The following is a 22,078-nucleotide window of genomic DNA, read 5'->3' as shown; positions in this document are numbered from 1 at the left end:
AGCCAACATGGCTTTGTGTGCAATAGTTCTGCACTTAAACATACTATAAACAGTGTTTCTAACAATGCACAACTAGACACCACTATTTTAATTTATCTGTAAAGGCTTCGATTTCATTAACCACCAATATCTACAAAATCTCCAATGTATTTGTATCCATGGGCCACTCTTATCTTTATTATCTAGCTGCTTACAAAGAGGCCGCACAGAGAGAGCCGCCTTGGAGAATCTATTTCTAAGCCTCTACCTGTAGCATCTGGAATAGGACTAAGGGGTATATTTGGACCAATTTTATATTGTATACACGCGAACAAAAGTGCATTCACACTTCCAATTTTCACATCCCTCAACGTTAGACAACCAAATTTGCAGTTATGTTGGCTGGGTTGAGAACTAAGTAAGGTGATTCTACAAGTGCTCTAGTCTGTTCAGAAGATGTCAGTAGCTAACTGCAAAACAGCAGAATAAAATTCATGCCTCTGCAACGAATAAACAATAGGGAAAAACACATCGTTTAGTATGTACAGATCGATTGATATCATGAGACAGTTACAAGTTATCTTATTTAACCTTAGACATCACAAGGAAAAATCAATGTTGTTCCAACTTTCAGTTTGTTTCACAGCATACCTTGAATCTTTGAATGATTTACAATATTCATTTCAACATTACCTTCACTTTCGTTAGTTTTCAGTTGAAAATATCTCTACTGAAACTTTATGAAAAAAAAAAATCACGTCATGCGGGATGATTTGACTCCCATCTTTGTTTTGCGAAAATTTCGTCAATGCGCAAAACCGTCGTATTCTTCATTTTTTAAAAAATAATAAGTATTATGTCATTTACGCACTAAACCTAACAATTATATTTTCCGTTGTTCTGTTATTAGTTTTCAGGGTGTTCAAAACCTGCAACTGAAAAAACAAAAAGACAATCTAAGAAAGTAAAAGCGAGATATGCAATGTGTGACATTTTAATTTATGAAAACCATTGCATCAATAGAAAACGAATTATACGTTTCAAATATGACAAATAGTAAAAATGTATATCTGTGAGTATTTGTGAGCACATAACAGAAGTTTGACTAATTTAAACTCTATTTAATAACACAAGCATGTCTCGATTAGATGCATTTACAAGATCAAAGCAACACAAATTCTCTCTTGTAGAACGCCGTAACATATTCACTATCCCTTGCTATATTCTAAGTAAACAAAAACTAATTTAGTAAAGAAGAATAAACAAAAACATAATCAAATATGAACATGGATTACTGTTCCTGATAATATTTCAATAACATCTATCTCCATTCTCTAAGTTAACATCTGCATGATCAGTGCATCTCATCTCGAGACGGAGAATTTATCATTCACCGTGTAAGAACAAAGGGTACAGTAGAGTGGATTTGAACTGAAGACGTTGGCATCACCACACCAGCGCCTATAACACCTCGACTATTCTTCCAGTGCTGGCGAAGTCTCCTAACTTGATAGTTGTCTTTTTAAAATGAAGGTCAGAGAGAGACAGAGAGAGAGAGAGAGACAAACAGACACAGAGAGAATGAAAAAGATTTGAATGAATAAAAGAACAAAAATAAACCCACATGCGTTTCCCTTCCCGAATGAAAGAAAAATGAAGCAATAAGCTTTTAGTTTGTTTCAATTTTCAATTAAAAGTGATTTTGCCATTCACTATGGTAAAATTTTCTTCATAGATTCTGTTACATTGAATTATTCTTATGATATTGGGAAAGTATTTGTAGTCACACATTATACATACAGGGGAGTAGGTAGTAGAGTATACTTCTGTTCAGAAAAAAACCTAGAAACTCTTTTAGAGACTAAGTCAAAAAAACGTGAGCCTAGATCTATCGCAATTTCCGTAGATTGTACAGAGGGAATTGCATGTTCCCTCCGTTCTTACATAGATACTAGCTGCAAAGCGCAATTGTGCTGACGGTAGCCGAGCGTGGTGAGACACTAAGTATTCGTAGAAACTTGTGAAACTTGAAGGTCGAGGGTTCGAAACTCGGTCTCTGATGCTTATTATTTGTCAGTTGTATTTTGAATTTGCAGGGGCAGGAGTGGCTCGCACAGCGTATATATATATGTATATACGTGTATAAATGTATATTCCAGCGTAACACCGGAACGTCTGGAGCAATTTTAACGAAATGTAGTGGATACATTACTTTCAATCTAAGAAAAAGAACTATGGTAGTAAGATACCCCAAAGGATGGAGTTTGGGAGGAGTAATATGGAAAAATAACGCAAAGCGGCTGATCTTAAGTGTGTTACTCATACAGTAAAGCCTGTCTTTAATGAATCATTTATTAAACGGGACCTTGTGTTAAACGGAAATATTTCACGGTCCCATGAATTTACTGGCGAAAATCGTGTTAAATTCCTTTCATTAAACGGAAACTCTATTACGCGGGAAACGGAAATAAAGAAAACCTCTTAGCGGATAATTTTGAATTTCGGAGTGTAGCATTTAGAAAGTTTTTAGACACTTTATGAGAGGTTAGATATATATTTATAAGAAAAGACAGTGATGAGCAAATCAAAGCAGACAAGACCGATATACATGCTTTAGTTGAGAATTATACGGAAAGTCTGAAAGGAAAACAAAATGAAATGAAATCTTTAAGTTTTACGTCCCACGGTTATGCCGGTTAGGCTAAAGGAGACGGGAAAGTCTGAAAGGAGAAGAGGAAGTGGAGGAAGAAGAGAAATAAGGCACTGAGTTGAAAGAAGGGTGTAGGCTAAAGATGTATCTAGATTCTGTCAAACATTTAGAGGAACTGAAACATTTGCCTTCTTCGAAATTACACTGATATATTTACTGTGGATTCTCAGGCTAAAATCACTGAGGAAAGTTGAGCAGACAAGCAGTGATGTATAATATAGAAAACAATCCTTGATTCTTGTAAAAATTAAGTTAACTTGTAAACAGTATTTTTCCTTTCATTGTAAGATTTGCGTGTATTAATGCATAGTAGAAATAAATATTGTAAATTATTGACTAAGGTTCGTCGAGCATCTTATTTTATCTCTATGTCCTCCTTTATGAATGCACTGTTTTTTTTTTTCCCTCAGAGTTCTACCTTTGTTAACCAAAAACGTATCTGTAACGGAAATTTTTGCAAGTCCCGTTCAATTCTGCTAGAGACAGATTTTACTGTAGTTTCCTGGGTCACTGAAATGAATAGTGACACTCCCAACGGCGTGTAAGTACAAATTCATCCCAATCAGCAGAGGATGATGGGATGGGACAGGCATAATATAAAATTTTAAAAATTACTGAAATTTTTGTCGACTTCATACGAGGGCTAGTCAAGAAAGACTTGGGACTGATTTTTTTTTCTAGGCAATTTATTATTACTCAGCAACAGGCACATGATCCTTTTCAAAGTAGTCCCCGCCCATTTGAATGCACTTTTTCATTCGAGTCTTCCAGTCCTCAAACACGTGTCGCAGGCCATTCTTTGAGAGGTCCTTCAAAACCGCCTCCGATGCCTTCAGAACCTCGGAATTATCGGAGAAGCGGCGTCCACGCAGTCTGGATTTTAGGGCAGGGAATAGAAAAAAGTCGCACGGTGCGGTAGGCGTCTCCACCATCCTCAAACCTTTGCAACAGCTCCCTGCAAGTCTCCACTCGAGCGGCCTTCTGCTCTGGTGTCAGGAGTCGCGGAATCCATCGCGCACACACTCGGCTCATGTGGAGGTGGTCATGCAAAATTTTGAAGGCACTGCCATGAGATATGCGTAGTGCGGCTGCCAGATCGTCGATACTGATGCGGCGATCTTCTCTAACAATGACTGCTGCCGTGTTAATGTTCACCTCGGTAACAGCTGACGCTGATACACCTGGTCCACCAGCTTTCGTGATTGTCATTCGGCCCTCTTTAAACTCTTTGAACCACCAGAACACGGTACTTCGTGGCAGAGCGTCATCTTTGTAGGCTGCTCTCAACATTCCTAGAGTTTCTGTTGCACATTTCCCCAGGCGATAGCAGAACCGTATAGCTGTAAATTGTTCATCTCGTAATGACTCCATTTCTTCTACAGGCGACTTCTAGAGGCGGCGCAGAACATCACCTGCAATAAAAAGTCGTGGTTACCAAACATGCAATGATTCCTTAACAACATTTTATATATATGCACAGCAAGACCCACCCTACTTGTATGCCAAACTATGAAGCTCCAGCGTTAACAGAACTGCCGGGAAAAAAATCAGTCCAAGTCTTTCTTGACTTGCCCTCGTAGAAAACGCTTGACCTGCTTCTAATAATTTTGGAAGGTAGTTTGTATCCACTTCAGGCTAGGCTACATCAATATGATTAAAGTCGTATTTTGTAGAGGTAGGGTGATTCAATATTTATGTGAAAAGTAGAGTATCTTCTGTATCCTTTTCACTAACCCCTAGAATTAATGGCTATTTTAGGCGAAAATTGAACATTTTTAATTGGGCAAGTGTATTTTGGTTCATAATTATAGTAGGACAATAATTTATACGTCAGTTGATTCGTCTGGGACCATGCTTTTATATTCCGTAACAATCGAGACTCATGTGAGATCTCTTACGGAAGCAGTGTTACCAAAAGTAGGGAAAATTCGTGTACTTTTACCAAAATTTTTAAAAACAGTTGGCAACACTGCTTTCATGCTGTAGATAAATATTGGAAAATGTTTGCTTGACTATTGCCAATATATCTTGCAAGTATCGCAAAATTTCAGCGAGCACGCACTAACAAAAAAATTATACGTGAAACCCTGATATTATAGGGTAAATAAGGTTATTTTCGCACATTAATTACGTTGTATTGAATGCTTATGTGTAACTCTGGAAATTGTAGCAGGGTAATAATTGATACCTTGTTGGATTCATCAGGGACTATATTCCGTAACATCGAGACTCATATGAGGTCTCTGAGGAAAACAGTGTTGCCAAAAGTAGCGAAAAATCACCTATCGTTACGAAAAAAAACATACAAAAACAAATGGCTGGCAACACCGAGATTACTTCTTTTACAACTTGGTAACACTGAAAATAGAAGATAAACACATCGCTGTATCGTAAAACCACTGCTAACTAACTGAACATCCTCATGTGTTTTGCTGCTTTGATCTGCGTAAAAGCCTGTGTGTTAGAAATGCGTCACAAGTTTATTTTTAGCTAATCAACAATGACTTTTGGGCCTGCTGAACCACAAATTCAGAGGGGATGGAGAGAAGACGAGAGGGTGTTTGGGTTCAAGGTTGGTAATGTGTTCCTACCCGTGGAGGCGAACAAAGAAGATCTCTTTCCTTTTTTTCTTGTTTGTTTTCTTTTCGCCAGTGAGAAGGGAGAAAAATAAATTACTTCACACTTGTTTTTTCTAAAACCTTCCTTCGACAGATAAGGTTATAGAAGAATTGTAATGGGTTTCTTCTTTTTTTGTAGATGAAAACCAACAACAGGATGTAACAAAAAAAAAAAAAAAATACACATAATACGAATCTAAGCACAAATGCATTCAACCTTTGTTGTAAAAAATATCCCTATAATTATTTTTTTTGGATAAATTTGTAAAGCTGGTAACACTGCGCAGAATACTGAAATAGAAGTAAACAAAGAATCTACACGTTGCCAGAAATCTATTTGATAAAAAGAAACAAACGAAACGTTCGTCCTGCCATTACAATCTGCGCAATAAATTCTAGTCATGTCGTCACTGCGCCGACATATTAATTCTAAGGGTAAAACTGACACTGAAATAAATTTCCTAAGAGGAAGGGGCTTCAAATATTTTTCGTAAACTTATTCTCACCGTGAGAAGAATAGGCATCTCATCTAGCATATGTATCAAGCCAACGTACACAATCTAGAAAAATTGTGCAAATGTATTTCTTCTTTTAAGTGAAATAAGACATGCTGAAATAGTATTAAGTGTAGAAAAAGTAACGTTCATTGAAATGTACAATAATTTAGTGTTTCGAAACTATAGTATTATAGAGGTGAGCACATGCTTTGTTAGTCGCATACATTTCCATACGTAAAAGAACATTTGAATGAAAGTAAAAACTCCGAACATACAAAATGATTTATAGATAGTATAATGGAAAATACAAAGGAGAGAGAAAATATTTGCTACGGATTTTAATTTCACTATCCTTAAAATTCAGTTTTATTTTCTCAGAAGGAGCTATGAATGAGTGTTCACGTTAGCTCAGTGGTAATGCACTGGACTTCTAATCTTAAGGTCGTTTCATTTCTAGTATTTAATGGTTTAGATTTTTAAAAAGCATTTTATGATATATTCCTTAATGCATAAATACTTACATAAAAAAAACTACGTTAACGTAAATCAGTTGAATGTACGTTCATACAAGCGTTTCAAGACATAAGAATTTATATCAAAATGTACATCTAGTAGCGAAATTTATTGATTCCTAAAATAAAAAAAAGGGGGGAGAGAAAATGACTGCCTAGCCGCTACGAATGTCTCGTCGCAGTGTAAAACAGGTAATACTAGGGAAAGTACGGAATCAGGGTTTTGAGTCAAAATGAACGTTCGTAACTTAGAATTCTTGTTGAAACATGTTTAAAAAAAAAAAAAAACGAAAAGTAATTTAAAGTCTTTAATACAGTTATCACTATAAATGCTATTTGCGTTTATTCAAGACTCAAAACTACTGGTTTTGTGGCTGTTAAAAGAAAAATATAACAAAAAAGTGTAGAAAAAAAAAAAAAGTATCTGGGAGTAATCACCAACATTTGTTCGTTAACGCCTTGCTCTATTTAAAAACCGATTATTACGGAGTGGGAGAGTTACTTTCTGCTCGTCTTAATTAGTTGTTTAATACTGTAAAAGACTTGTTTAAAACGGGTACAAATTATAACTGAGAGAATGATTTGATGGTTATATATTCTGGGCGAGAGGTGACTGGTTACGTCTTGCATTTGAATAAGTGACCTGGGTTCAATACCATTAATTACTATTGAATATTAGTCCCAGAATTAAACGTTAGTACATAATAGAAAGCGTTTTTTTTATAATTGGAAAGAATAATTTAGGGCTATTTGTTACTGTGAATGGAGACTGGTAACGTACTTGATTTGATGTGTAAGGTACTGGATGCGATTACGTTTATCCAGTTAATGGAACCTCTTAAATAATACGTATGCGTATGTTTATATATAATTTTTCAAAAAATACTAGGTACTAATAATATATATTGAATTTCATTTTTGTAATTAGCAGAAATCATATTAAATTTAAAGAATTGGTGAGCAGATCACATCGCGTACTAGTCCTTGGAGGAAATTAAGTAACACACACACACACACACACACATATATATATATATATATATATATATATATATATATATATATATATATTCAGAGCCATAGGCTCGCCTTGTCAAATACTAACATAAATCGAATCATTATCGAGCGTTTTCGGTTGGGCTCGACTGTTCAGATATTGCCTTAGCTGGCCATGTATTTTTCCTTCTCAGTTACTAACAAAAATCAGGCAGCCACAGACGTTAATTGAAATAAAATATTGTTATTGTTTTTTAACAAAATGTTTGATTTCTCTGGGATTACGGTATATACCTATAATTCCCGGCATTACTTCTAGTTCTTCTTGAACTTAATGTCTCTATGACACCCCTTTGAGTAATACATATTAAAGTTACCTGTTTTACACTGCCCTTTCAGTGTTGCTTGCTTAGCTTGGGCATAAAAGGGCAGGCTTGCAATACACGCATCCCAGAAAATTTGACTAGTGAAATCAAACAAGGGCAAATGTTTCTTAGTAAAAAACTAGATTTGACTGTTGCTATATAAAATTTAAATGTCTGAAATATTCTGTCCCTGTTATATATATATTTATCAATAATGGCATGTAATGAAGATCGTAATATGTCCATTAATTCAAGTTTAAATTTTTCGGATGAATTTGATCCCTTTAAACCATTAGTAATGCAAGCATGTGCACCGGGTCATGTGGGGAACTATAGTAGAGTACGTAATACTAGTTCTCGGATAGGAGATTTAATAAATTAAACGGACCGTAATCAAGCTGAATCTTCAATCGTAACTATGGATAGGCCACCTATAAGATTTGAATTTAATAAGGATTTATCGAGGGCATTATATAGTACCATTCAATTACAAATAAATCAATTGCCACTCGTTGATGGCATGAATAGTGACATGTTATTTGAATTCCTAGTGGGTATCGATGATATGATAGAAAGACAAGCTATTCCGTCAGAGGCGGTATTAGTGGCTAGTCTAAGTAGAACCAAGGGAGAATTATATCGTGAATTATTATGTCTTTTAGGAACTACCATTGGATGGAAAGATATTAGTTCCCGATTATTTGTCAAATTTATTTCTACAATAACGTGTTGTACATTTATACAACAAAAACTATATCGTGTTATGAATTCTATGGAGTCGTTCATGCAATTTGTACATGAAAAACAATCTATTTCGAATGTCTTGGGAATGACTCTTGATGAAGCTTCTCTTGTCAGTCTAATTTGTAATTTAGTTGTCCCCGAAATACATACGTTATACCTAAGTAATGGGATACCTAATACATTGGCAGAGTTACGTCAAATGGCAGATCTTTATGATTCACATAAAAGGTATACTATGGATTTTGTGAAAATAAATAAACAGTTGCGCCCTAGTAGTAATATGCTTTACCCTAGTATTCAATTTAACAATCCGAATCAGGTTTCTTCTGCATTAGGTAAAGAAGCTTTGCCAAAGAATCAAAGTAGAGCTTTCCCAAGTAATTCTGCAAATAAAGGAAAGAATACGCGTAGAGGTTTTAAATGTAATTCTGAATATCATGTAGCACGCTACTGCGATCAATCAACAAAAAATAAAACCTTCCATTGTAATGTAAGTAGTGATGAATATTCACATATGGTTTTTGTGTATGTAAAATTATGTGGTTTGATGAAACGTGCAATAATAGACACAGCCTCGTGCGTGAGCTTTATAAGTGAGAGTTGTTTTGATAACCTTATTAAAAAGTGTTCACCAAAGGTTTCGGAAGTTCAATTACAATTTAACGTCCTAGGAAAAAATAATGTTAACATTACAAAAGCTGTGGAAATATACTTCTTGATCCAAAATAAACGGTTTTCGGAGTGCTTTTATGTTGTCCCAACTGAAGATTTTGAATTGTTGCTGGGAAATCAGTTTTTCCTGAGACATCCTGTTATCATTGACTATAATGCTAAGAAGCTTACTATACCGAGTGAGAATTTAACTGCAAAATTGTTAGTTACCCCATTACCAAATAATCGTTTTCTGCCGAGTAATGTTTCTACTTGTAGGGTCTCCTTATCGGATCCCGGTCCACCACGCCACCTTGGACTTGGGGGAAGAGGGGATACAGGCCCTATGCATTGTCAACTGATGGTTGGTCACGAGAATGGTCAACTTCTTGCTGGGTCTGATAGTTCGCAGTCATGTATGCAGTCGAAGGATGCGATTCCAAAGTAGTCCAGGCAATTTGCTCGGAGCAGAACTAAGGGAGCCAAGCAGAACCAGGACGAGTCCTATGGCAGGTTTTCCAATGATATTTCGGTGCAGCGGCGTCCAGTGGCGGATTCACCGGAGGGGTCTTCGAGTAACTTCAAGGCGTCTGGTTCAAACATCCCAATTGGCGTACAAGATTATACTACCAGGCATGGTTCATCGGATCGGCCACAGCATAATTCAACGAGGCATTCCGAAAATCAGCGTTGGTCTACTGGGTGTCAGAAGCAGCGTGGGATTTTTGAAACCGAGTCACCAGGGGAGTTCCTAAATTATCAGCTGGACCAACCTGATCTACAACTGAAGGGACATGAAGCCAAGGGTCAATCATGCTTTGATGGCAACCAGTATGATTCGGAAAAGGGTAATATAATTATTTCTCCTGATTTACATAAACAGTTTCCTAGTTTAAATGAATATGTTGTAAACCTTATAAATAACTATGATGACGTAATAACGGATAGATTGGGAGAAGTGAAAAATTCTAGATATCAAATTCAGATAAGAAATAAATCCCCTTGTGTCAAACAGCCGTATCAGTTGCCAAAAAAATAAACTTGCCGAACTCGAAAAGTATGTTGATGAATTAATTGAAATGGGTGTGGTTGAAGAGGTTGATACTTCTCCTTTCGTGTCGCCTTGTTTCTTTGTAGTTAACAAGGATAAATCGAAACAGCTTGTTATTAATTACGGTGATATTAATTCTAGGGTTATTATAAATGCTTTTCCGAGTCCTCAGGTTGATACTTGTATTGCAAATCTGGGAAGCATAAAATTATATCTAAGCTCGATGTAAAATCAGCATTTAATCAATGTAGACTCACGGATGATAGTAAAGTCTATACCACTTTTGCGACTCCACGCAGATTACTTAGGCATAGATGTTTACCAATGGGGTTCACAAATAGTGGATTTATGTTAAGCAGTTTGATGCAAAAAGTGTTTAAAGGCATTGTAGGAAAATATTTTGATATATATTATGATGATCTCCTAATACATACAGATGATTTAGAGAAACATAAGCAAATACTTGAGCAAGTGTTAGATAGGTTAAGACAATGGGGTATTAGTGTCTCCAAATAAGACTAGCCTTTTCCAAACTAATATCAAGTATTTGGGTTTTGAATTTGGTGGAGGCAATATGTTTATCGATAAGGATCGATTGCAAGCTATTAAGGACATCCCACGGCTTAAAAATAGACGAGCTTTGGCACAAATATTAGGTCTTTGTAATTATTACAAAATGTTTATACCCAATTATGGAGAGTTAGTGGATCCTTTGAATAAATTAAGATCTGAAAAAACACCCTTTAGGTGGGGGGAAGAGGAAGACAAAATTTTAGAGAAAATAAAGGAAGCTTTCGCTAATCATATTTTATTAAAGGTGCCTGATTTTAATAGTAGCTTTGTTCTGCATATCGATTCTTCAATGAAAGCCTATAGCTGTATACTCAGTCAATATACTGAAGATGGATTATTGCGTCCTGTGTATTTCCATTCAAAAATGATTCCTCAGACTCACTGGAGTAAGAATATATACGAACTTGAAATGAATGCATTGATTATGGCTCTTAATAAATTTGAAATGTTTTTACACTCTCCTTTTACACTATACTGTGACAATAGGTCCTTGAAGTGTTTATTACATAATCACAAAAGACAAAAAAAGTATGGGACACTAATTGAGACCGTAAGTAAATTTCAGTTTAAGATAATCCATTTGCGCAGTAAAGCTAACCAGGTCGCTGATTTTTTCAGTAGGATGTACAACTATTTAGATTATGAACCAGTTGATGATTCTATGCTAGATCTTCAATCACATGATGGAAAACAGGTTTTTGTAAATTATGCCAACTTTTGGCAATTACCTTTGTTAAATAAACCATAGGCTCAACAGCAGCGAGATGATCCTAGGTTGAGAGAGATAATAGAGAAGATAGAAAGGAGGGAACATGTTGATGGTTACCTATTAAAGGATAACGTTTTACTAAAGGAAACAAAAGGAAAGGTTAATGGGGGACTTTGAGCTGTTGTTCCTGAAAATTTACGAGGTACTATTATCGAATATTTCCACGATCAAACTGTAGGTGGCTCTCACCAAGGATTTTATAAAACTGTTAATAAGATAGCTACCAGATTTAACTGGCCGGGAATGATACAACAGATTAGGGATTATGTGAAACGGTGTGATGTATGTCAGCGATGCAAAGATAGGAATACTAAATTAGTCGGAAAATATTATGCTCCTGTTATAACTTAGCCCAATAACGTTTGGTATTTGGACGTAGCGAGTAGATGGCCTACTAGTTATGGTTATAACTATATATTAGTTATTATGGATGCAGCCAGTAGGTTTCTATTTTTAGAACCTCTAAGAAATATAACTTCTAAGGTAATCTGTGAAAAATTGAAAAAAATATTATATTCATACGGCGTTGTGCACGATGGAGCTAGCTATTTCTCTAGTCAATACTTCAAGCATTTTCTATATAGTGTAGGTGTAAAGGATATTAAAACCTCTCCTTATAACCCTTCCAGTAATATCACGGAAAGGGGAATTCGTTCGGTAAAGGCTATTTTGAAATCGTACGTTAATAGATGTCAAAGGAAATGGGCCCAATTATTAGATCAAGTACAATTTACCATTAACGCGAGTCAAAGTAGTCTGACTAGTAAAGCCCCGAGTGAAATTTATTTAGGGAGGAAATTGTTTACGCCTCTAGATGTAAAGTGGATTTGTGACTTTGGAATCTTAGATAATAATGCTACGAAGGAGCAAGTTGCTGAAATTGTCGCTGCCAATATTGACAAGGCTTGGAAGAGGCGGGAAGCCCTATATAATAGTAGAAGGGTTCCAAATATGTTAGAGGTTGGGGAACTCGTACTTGTTAAAAAGATTATAAAAGCCTCTTTAGAAAAGAACTTTAACCCTAAATTCGCAACCCAATTCACTGGTCCTTATAAAATATTAAGTTACCCCACCAGAAACACTGTCTGGCTTGAACTGGTAGAAGATCCGAGTATTCGTATAAAAAGACATGTTATGTTTGTAAAGAAATGTATTCCACCACGAACTGTTGTACCTAATGTAAGTTAAGGTAATTTGTGTAGCTTAGACTAAGGAAATATTGTTATACCAATTATACTGTGTTCAAAATCTTATATTTACAGGCGCCTGTAGAATGTTTTCCTGGTCCTAAGCGTTGTACGGTTGTTCGCAGTAGCTACGTTCTCCGACATAAAGGAACGAAACTCCGGAGTTCTTACATCACTTCGTAATTCTTATGTTGGATAGAAAATAGTCTGCGTCACTGTAAGTTACATTAATTTCTTACTTTATCAGTAATCAATTAAATTTCCATAAAAATATTACGATCTTCAAAACGAATAATGGGTGTATAAGTATTTAACTATTATAAATTTATGTTATTTTGTTATTGTTGTTCTGAGTTAAATTGTTATTTATATTTGTAAATATATATATGAAACTTAAATTCTTCCACGTAATCAATAAATTTCTTTTTATGTAGGTAAATTTTTGGAGGGTCCGGTTAACTTTATATGTAGCAAAATTTATTGATTCCTAAAATAAAAAAAAGGGGAGAGAAAAATCTTCAAGCATACTTTATTCTCCGTTCGCTCTGGGCACTGAAGCTATGAGAGTTGTTTATTCCGAACCACCAGTTGTTACGTTGGCAGTTGTATCTGTGTTCGTAGGAAGCCACGCCCCTTGAAGGACTCGTGCGTGCTTCGCGCGATGACGTAAGCTGCCTCCTAGCTGCCTAGCCGCTACGAATGTCTCGTCGCAGTGTAAAACAGGTAATACTAGGGAAAGTACGGAATCAGGGTTTTGAGTCAAAATGAACGTTCGTAACTTAGAATTCTTGTTGAAACATGTTTTAAAAAAAAACGAAAAGTAATTTAAAGTCTCTAATACAGTTATCACTATAAATGCTATTTGCGTTTATTCAAGACTCAAAACTACTGGTTTTGTGGCTGTTAAAAGAAAAATATAACAAAAAAGTGTAGAAATAAAAAAAAAGTATCTGGGAGTAATCACCAACATTTGTTCGTTAACGCCTTGCTCTATTTAAAAACCGATTATTACGGAGTGGGAGAGTTAGATAACTCTCCCACTTAATTTCAATTAGTCTTAATTAGTTGTTTAATACTCTAAAAGGCTTGTTTAAAACGGGTACAAATTATAACTGAGAGAATGATTTGATGGTTATATATTCTGGGCGAGAGGTGACTGGTTACGTCTTGCATTTGAATAAGTGACCTGGGTTCAATACCATTAATTACTATTGAATATTAGTCCCAGAATTAAACGTTAGTACATAATAGAAAGCTTTTTTTTTATAATTGGAAAGAATAATTTAGGGCTATTTGTTACTGTGAATGGAGACTGGTAACGTACTTGATTTGATGTGTAAGGTACTGGATGCGATTACGTTTAGCCAGTTAATGGAACCTCTTAAATAATACGTATGCGTATGTTTATATATAATTTTTCAAAAAATACTAGGTACTAATAATATATATTGAATTTCATTTTTGTAATTAGCAGAAATCATATTAAATTTAAAGAATTGGTGAGCAGATCACATCGCGTACTAGTCCTTGGAGGAAATTAAGTAACACACACACACATACAGGGTGAATCAAAATAAGTGTTACAAGCCAATATCTCCCGAACTATACATCATATAAGAAAACTATTAAGAGACAACATACAATACAGAGGGGCCTAAGATATGAGTCAAACATTAGGTTTCCCCCGCCCTCCATTTTGGGGGGAGGGGGGTGAACGTAAAATATTCAAATAGGAACATATGTCGAGTGATACCTCGTTCGAAAGAGCTTGAAAAATTGAACAATTTTTGTAGGAAACACTTTTTGATATGGGGCACCGTTTTCAAGATGGGCCCCAAAAATGATCCTGTATCCGATAAAATTTCCAGTACTTATAAATCGGAAATGTATGAGTAGGAAACGATTAAACAAAAAATGAAAAACGAAAACATCATAGGCAATGTGGAATGATGTTGTCGTGGTGTCCCTAAGGCCTTAATCATGAGGCCCCGTGACCAATTTCAAAATTTCAAATGGGAATATACGTTGAGTGATACCTTGTTTGATAGATCATGGAAAGCCAAACAGCTTCGTACAACATTTGTTTTCATTTAGGGCAAGCCTGTTTCAAAATGGCCGCCAAAAGTGGTTCCACATTCAGATAGAAAGTGCAGTGTTCAAATTGAGTATTACACGCCAATATCAAGCGAACTACGTATCAAATAAGAAAAGTGTTAAGAGTCAATGTACAATACAGAAAGCCTGAAATTTGTGTTAAAGAAGTTCCCTCGTTCCGCTTTTGTATGGAGGGGTGTACATGGAATTTTGAAATCGCAACATAGGGCGAGTGATACCTCTTTGATAGATCGTGAAATACCAAACAGCTTACTACAAAAGTTGTTTTGATTTCAGGCAAGCCTGTCACAACAGCATTACCACAACCTAATATCCTGTAAAGTAGTAGAATAACGTTTAGTAATTCAACGGGTATCTGCGATGTTAAAAATTGTAATTTCTATCACTGTAAAGCAAATAATTTCAACACTTACCATGTTACAAATGATGCTCGATATGTCCTCCATCCTGCTCCACACACCTCCGTAAGCGGCGGCATAGGGATGTTCGTACATCATGTAGCATCTCTGGAGTGATAGATGCACACACACCTTGGATACGCTCCTTCATATCATCAGTAGTTGTTGGTTCGTTGGACATTACCCGATCCTTAACATAACCCCAGAGGAAAAAATCAAGTGGGGTTAGGTCAGGAGATCGTGGAGGCCAGTGAATAGGACCTCGACGCCCAATCCATTTATTCGCCATACGGTGGTCCAATAAGGCTCTGACCTGGCGTGCGTTGTGTGCTGGGGCACCATCATGTTGATACCACATTCTTATACGTTCAGCGAAAGGAATATTCTCTAATAACTCCGGGTATAGTACATCACTGATAAATGCGGCATAGGTATCACCAGTAAGACGTCCATCAAAAAAATATGGCCCAATGATATGGTTACCAAGGATTCCACACCATACATTAAGAGACCACCGATGCTGATGAGCAACTTGTCTCTGCCATAGTGGATTTTCCCTAGCCCAATAATGCATATTATGTCGGTTTATGTGTCCTGTGTTTGTAAATGTAGCTTCATCGCTAAACAAGATGGTGGATATGAAGTTGCGCTGTCTGTTTTCCATACCTTCCAACCATAGACAAAATTGCAATCTGGCATGAAAATCATTGCCAGATAGTTCCTGATGTAAGATGATATGATACGGATGAAACATGTACTCGTGCAAAATACGCACTACAGATCTTTGGCTAACTCCACTGGCCTGAGCGAGGTGTCTCGTAGTAACATGTGGGTCTACATGCACTGCTGCCAATATTCCTGTTGCACGTTCTTCATTGGTTGCAGAGCGGTAACGACCCATACCTCGTCCCCGGACAAGACTACCATGTTGCCGCAAACGCCTCTCCAATCGCAGAAATGCCATGTGAGATGTTTGTTGGTGTTGGGGATATCGCATTGCATACATTCGTGCCGCGTTACGATAGTTTCTTCTACATTCGCCCAACACCAGCAACATATCTACACAATGATCAAACACCGCCATTGCTCTATTCAAACGCTACCCAAACTAATAATATTAATGCGATAGTGTTCGTTTCCTTGTACGGAAAACTTATCACCAAAGTTGATACCCCGTTCTTTCTACGCTTTTGAACCGTTCAACACACAACTACAGCCCCTACCTACAATATCCACACTGCCAGTTCCATTTAAGTCACTAACACTCTCACTAACAGCTAGGCAATGTAACATCAATGATGATTTTACGTTGAACACTACTACTCAACAAGAAAAAAATAATACCATACTATTCACACTGCATGAACAAACAACACACAGGTACAGTCAAATGTTCTCAGTAGAACAATGAAAATCACATTCCCGTCCCCTGTGTGATCGGCTCTATTGACACTTGTGTATACCAGCCATTATTAAGAAGGTAGAGTACTAGCTATTGCTACGTTTCTAATGTCTATTTTCGGGTTTCCGTCTCTTTGCGCATACGTATTAGTATTATTCATTGTCTTATTATTTTCATTCATATTATTATTATTATTACTAGTTTTATTATTATTTTTCGTAGTATTCTTCTTCTTCTTCTTCTTCTTGTTACTATTATTACGTTAACCCTTATAGGTCGATTTTGCCCCCGAACATTTTACTTGTTATTCACTTACAGTATGATGATGGAACCTCGTGTTCGACATATTTTTAGGCCTGTCTGTATTGTACATTGACTCTTAACACTTTTTATTTGATGAAATAATTCGCGGGATATTGGCTTGTAACACTCAGTTTGAACACTGCACTTTCTATCTGAATGTGGAACCATTTTCGGCGGCCATTTTGAAACAGGCTTGCCCGAAATCAAAACTTCTTTTACCAAGCTGTTTAGTTTTCCATAATCTATCAAACAAGGTATCACTCGACCTATATTCAGATTTGAAATTTTAAAATTGGCCCCGGGGCCCCATGACAACGCCATTCCACGTTGCTTATGGCGCTTACCTTTTTCATTTTTTGTTTCATGTTTTTCTACTTAGCCGTTTCCGATTTTTAAGTACTGGAAATTTTATCGGATACAGGACCATTTTTGGGGCCCATCTTGAAAACGGTGCCCCATATCAAAAATTGTTTCCTACAAAAATTGTTCAATTTTTCAAGCTCTTTCGAATGAGGTATCACTCGACCTGTGTTCCCATTTGAAAATTTCACGTTCACCCCTCCCCCCAAAATGGGGGCGGGGGAAACCTAATGTTTGACTCATATCTTAGGCCCCTCTGTATTGTACATTGTCTCTTAATATTTTTCTTATATGATGTATAGTTCGCGAGATATTGGCTTGTAACACTATAAGTACTGGAAATTTTATCGGATACAGAACCATTTTTGGGACCCATCTTGAAAACGGTGCCTCATATCAAAAATTGTTTCCTACAAAAATTGTTCAATTTTTCAAGCTCTTTCGAATGAGGTATCACTCGACCTATGTTACCATTTGAAAATTTCACGTTCACCCCCCTCCCCCCAAAATGGGGGGCGGGGGAAACCTAATGTTTGACTCATTTCTTAGGCCCCTCTGTATTGTACATTGTCTCTTAATATTTTTCTTATATGATGTATAGTTCGTGAGATATTGGCTTGTAACACTTACTGGAAATTTTATCGGATACAGGACCATTTTTGGGGCCCATCTTGAAAACGGTGCCCCATGTCAAAAATTGTTTCCTACAAAAATTGTTCAATTTTTCAAGCTCTTTCGAACGAGTTATCACTCGACCTATGTTACCATTTGAAAATTTTACGTTCACCCCCCTCCCCCCAAAATGGGGGGCGGGGAAAACCTAATGTTTGACTCATTTCTTAGGCCCCTCTGTATTGTACATTGTCTCTAAATATTTTTCTTATATGATGTATAGTTCGGGAGATATTGGCTTGTAACACTTATTTTGACTCACCCTGTATATATATATATATATATATATATATATATATTCAGAGCCATAGGCTCGCCTTGTCAAATACTAACATAAATCGAATCATTATCGAGCGTTTTCGGTTGGGCTCGACTGTTCAGATATTGCCTTAGCTGGCCATGTATTTTTCCTTCTCAGTTACTAACAAAAATCAGGCAGCCACAGACGTTAATTGAAATAAAATATTGTTATTGTTTTTTTTAACAAAATGTTTGATTTCTCTGGGATTACGGTATATACCTATAATTCCCGGTACTACTTCTAGTTCTTCTTGAACTTAATGTCTCTATGACACCCCTTTGAGTAATACAATCTGAGATGTGGCAGTATTGACAAAATATATGAATGTTAAAAACAAATTAAGTATACCGAGTAATGGCAATACATATGTGCGTTCTGTATTTGTATGCAGCTATTTGTCAAATAAAAATTACTTTTAAATATTCTCTTTACATCATTAGATTTATGTTCTTACATAAATAATTATAAAGCTTTGATACTTTGTCTGGTGTTTAATTCACTGATGTTGTGTATTATTATAAAAGCATTTTATTCGTATACACCCGTATTTTCACTAATTGAGCAACGAAATTAACTCAAATATTTTCATTGTCATTTGGAGTTTGTGTTCAAACGTTTGCTACATCGAAACTCCGGGGTTTCGGAATATCCCGAGTTTGAAACATGTTGAACGGATACGAGTATCACTGTCATCGAAAACCGGAAATTCAAAGACATGTTCTCCAGAATGGTTCGTGTGTGCATGTTATCTCACCGGCAGAGCATGGGATTTTTAATCGTCACTTATTGAAGTCCTGAAGAGATGTGAAATAGGTATATGGCCAATGCAATTTCAAGCAGCCACATATTTATGATATTTCTATAGTTTCTTGGTGAACTGCAAAGAGAAAGATAATGTCGAGTGCATTTATCGATTTTGTTGGCGCTTGGGCTTTTAAAACCTTTAAAACATTTAATTAAACCGCGAGTTGTTACAAAGGTACGTGTGCCAATTTCAATCTCATAGTAAGTGGCAAAAGATACTATCCAGCGAGAAACATGATTTTTTTTTTTTTTTTTTTTTTTTTTTTTTTTTTTTTTTTTTTTTTGACAATACATTCTGGTCAGTAATTTCCGAGAAAATCGACAAAAACAAATTTTTCAGGCGCTAAAACCTATGTAGTTCGTTAAGAATTCAATCCATAGTTTTGTCGGAACAGGTTGATTATAGCTATATTATTTTTACACTGCCTATTTAAAAATACTTTGTTGGAGTATCTTCTTGTACTCTCTCTTAATAGTGCTAGCAGTGATACGTATACTCCTAGGAGTTACAAACATACTAGTTTAATATTCTGTATTGAGGTGGATCGTGTGGGAAGTCACACCAATAAAAATTCATTGTAGCTATATTTATATGCTGTATATGTAAAAAAGTTAAAAAGCTCATCGCACTCTCTCCTAATAGTAATACAGATACTGCTACACTCTGTAAAGAAAAAATAGCGACACCTCAATTCTCAAGGTAACTTACACAGAAAACCATAGTTGCAGCCGGCTAGAAGAGGAATAGAAGAAAATTATGAGTGTGATAGTTCATTTGCATTATCTGTGACACCTATGGTGTACAACGGCGGTTACTAATTACTTATGTATCAGTAATATTCTCACCAGATGGCACCTGAGAACGTCTCCTAAGTTATTGGAGTGAGAATTCTGCATTGCATTTGTGATGTGTAGGCCCAGGTAATTAGCATTTTGTGATTGTTCTCTGCTTTGTCATAATTTGAACAGTGTCAAGTGGCAATATTGTTGTTGTGCAGCGTTGTTTTTGTATGAAATTGTTGCTACATGTGGACTGTAAACAAGTATGATAGGTAAGAAATCTAACTTGTCGCCACGTGAACAAGACATAATTCTTGCTTTGCACAGCTAAGTTACATCTCTAAGGGACATGGCTGGAATACTCAAAATCCACCATTCGACCGCAGAAAGAGTAATTTAGAAGCAAAAATAGTATAAGAAATCATCCCTTTCTCAACATTGTGATAGAAAAAAGAAACCATCACCCAGAGCAGATCGCCAAATAAAATAAATAGTAGCGCAGAATTAAGGAATGACTTCCCCAAAAATCGTTCCTATAATTTGAGATGATCTTGAAACTGCAGTAACTCGTACGACTGTATTATCTTAACTGTATAAAGAGGATATTACGAAGAAAAAACCGCCTGGAAAGTCGAAACTGACAAAAACACAGAAGATTTCAACACGTAGGTTTGTGAGGCGATATGCTACTTGGACTTATGACAACTGGAAGCATGTTGTTTTCTCCGTTGAAGTCTTTAGAATAGTGGAAAACGATAGTGGTGTGAAGTTGTGGATACGAATGAACGAGGAACTTCATACGGATTTTGTTTAAGAGATGCAAATATTCAGTTACTGAGTGATGGTATGGGCTTGCTTACCGCCAAAGACGTCAGAACAATGGATATATGTGAAGAGTCATTTGATACACAAAAACGTCTTCAAATTCTGGTACGTAAAATTCTTACAACAGCTAAAGATAACTTTCCTGAAGAAAATATGGACTACTTCGTTTTCCAGGACGTTAATGCTTCATGTCACCGAGCGAAAATCGTTAATACGTGGTGCAAGAATATGACTATTCTAAGACTCACGTGGCCTCCAAACTCACTTGACATGAATCCAATTGTAAAATTTGGGTCAATATGAGTAGAAGACTCAATAGACAACCATCTCGGATAGAATGGAACTCACGGAACAGATAATCCGGGTGTGATTCCATGAAATCAAGGTTGCATTTTGCAATAGCCTTGTCAACAAAAGGCCTCGACTATTCCTAAAGCCCATGGTCAATATACGAAACCTAGTTTGATGTATTGTACCTCTCAATGATCGTACACAATATACCTTACTCTTAAGAAATTACTTTTTTTGGTTTGCGCTATTATTGTTAATCTTTCATACTTTTATGTTTGGTTCTTCCCACAGCTGTTTTTGCTGAAAACACACATTGCCACTAATATATGCATATAAATTCATTATATGCACATAAAAAACCTAAAACTGCGGCACAAGTATTAAGAATGAACTGCTCATTAAAAATATGCATTGTAATATTATCAGCAATTCATGTAAAAACTCATATTGGTTAATGTATGTTGTAAAAACCATATCCGAGCAAGTGTCGCTATTTTTTCTTTACAAAGTGTAGCAGTAATCCGTATACTCCTAAAAGTTACAGAGATACTACTTCAATATTCTGAACCGAGGTAATTGAACAGTTAAAAAAATGTCCGAAAAAATTCACTAAATCCCTGGTTTATATTAGTAGTGGGCACAAAAACCGGTTTTTCGGTTTTCGGCTTTTAGGTAAACCAAAACCAGTTCGGTTTTTCACCAAAACCGGTTATTGGTTTTCTCCAAAACCGGTTATTGGTTTTCTCCAAAACCAGTTCGGTTTTTCACCAAAACCGGTTATTGGTTTTCTCCAAAACCAGTTCAGTTTTTCACCGGATCTGGTTTCGGTTTTCTTCAAAACCGGTTCCGGTTTTTTCCAAAATTGGTTCTATTTCTGACCAGAATACTGTTTCGTTGATCTCCGGAAACTAATTCCGTTACCACAGAAATAGTTTTATGCGTTTTCCAAAATTTTTGCCGAACCGGTTTTGGAGAAAACCGAAATGTCAGTTTATCGGATTTCGGTTTTTGTAAAAACCGGTTTCGCCCATCCCTTGTTCATACCATGTGCCTTCAGCATGAATCAATATTTTGAACGATACGATACACCGTAAGAATTTCATCAAGGTGGGGTTTCTGCTGCCAATTTCATATTATTTTAGGTATTTGTATATATGCATGTCTTAATATGGTAA

General features: G+C 36.2%; 1 protein-coding gene across 6 annotated transcripts in view; it reads right to left on the bottom strand.

Annotated features, from left to right (window-relative positions):
* Window positions 1-22,078, bottom strand: part of Mo25 (calcium binding protein Mo25) — a 201,628-nt gene that overhangs the window by 78,193 nt on the left and 101,357 nt on the right. The window lies entirely within an intron of this gene.

Source organism: Thermobia domestica, chromosome 8 (genome assembly GCF_964235325.1).
Source record: "Thermobia domestica chromosome 8, izTheDome1.hap1.1, whole genome shotgun sequence".
Taxonomy (NCBI): Eukaryota; Metazoa; Arthropoda; class Insecta; order Zygentoma; family Lepismatidae; genus Thermobia; species Thermobia domestica.
This window is presented reverse-complemented; position numbering and strand designations above follow the sequence as displayed.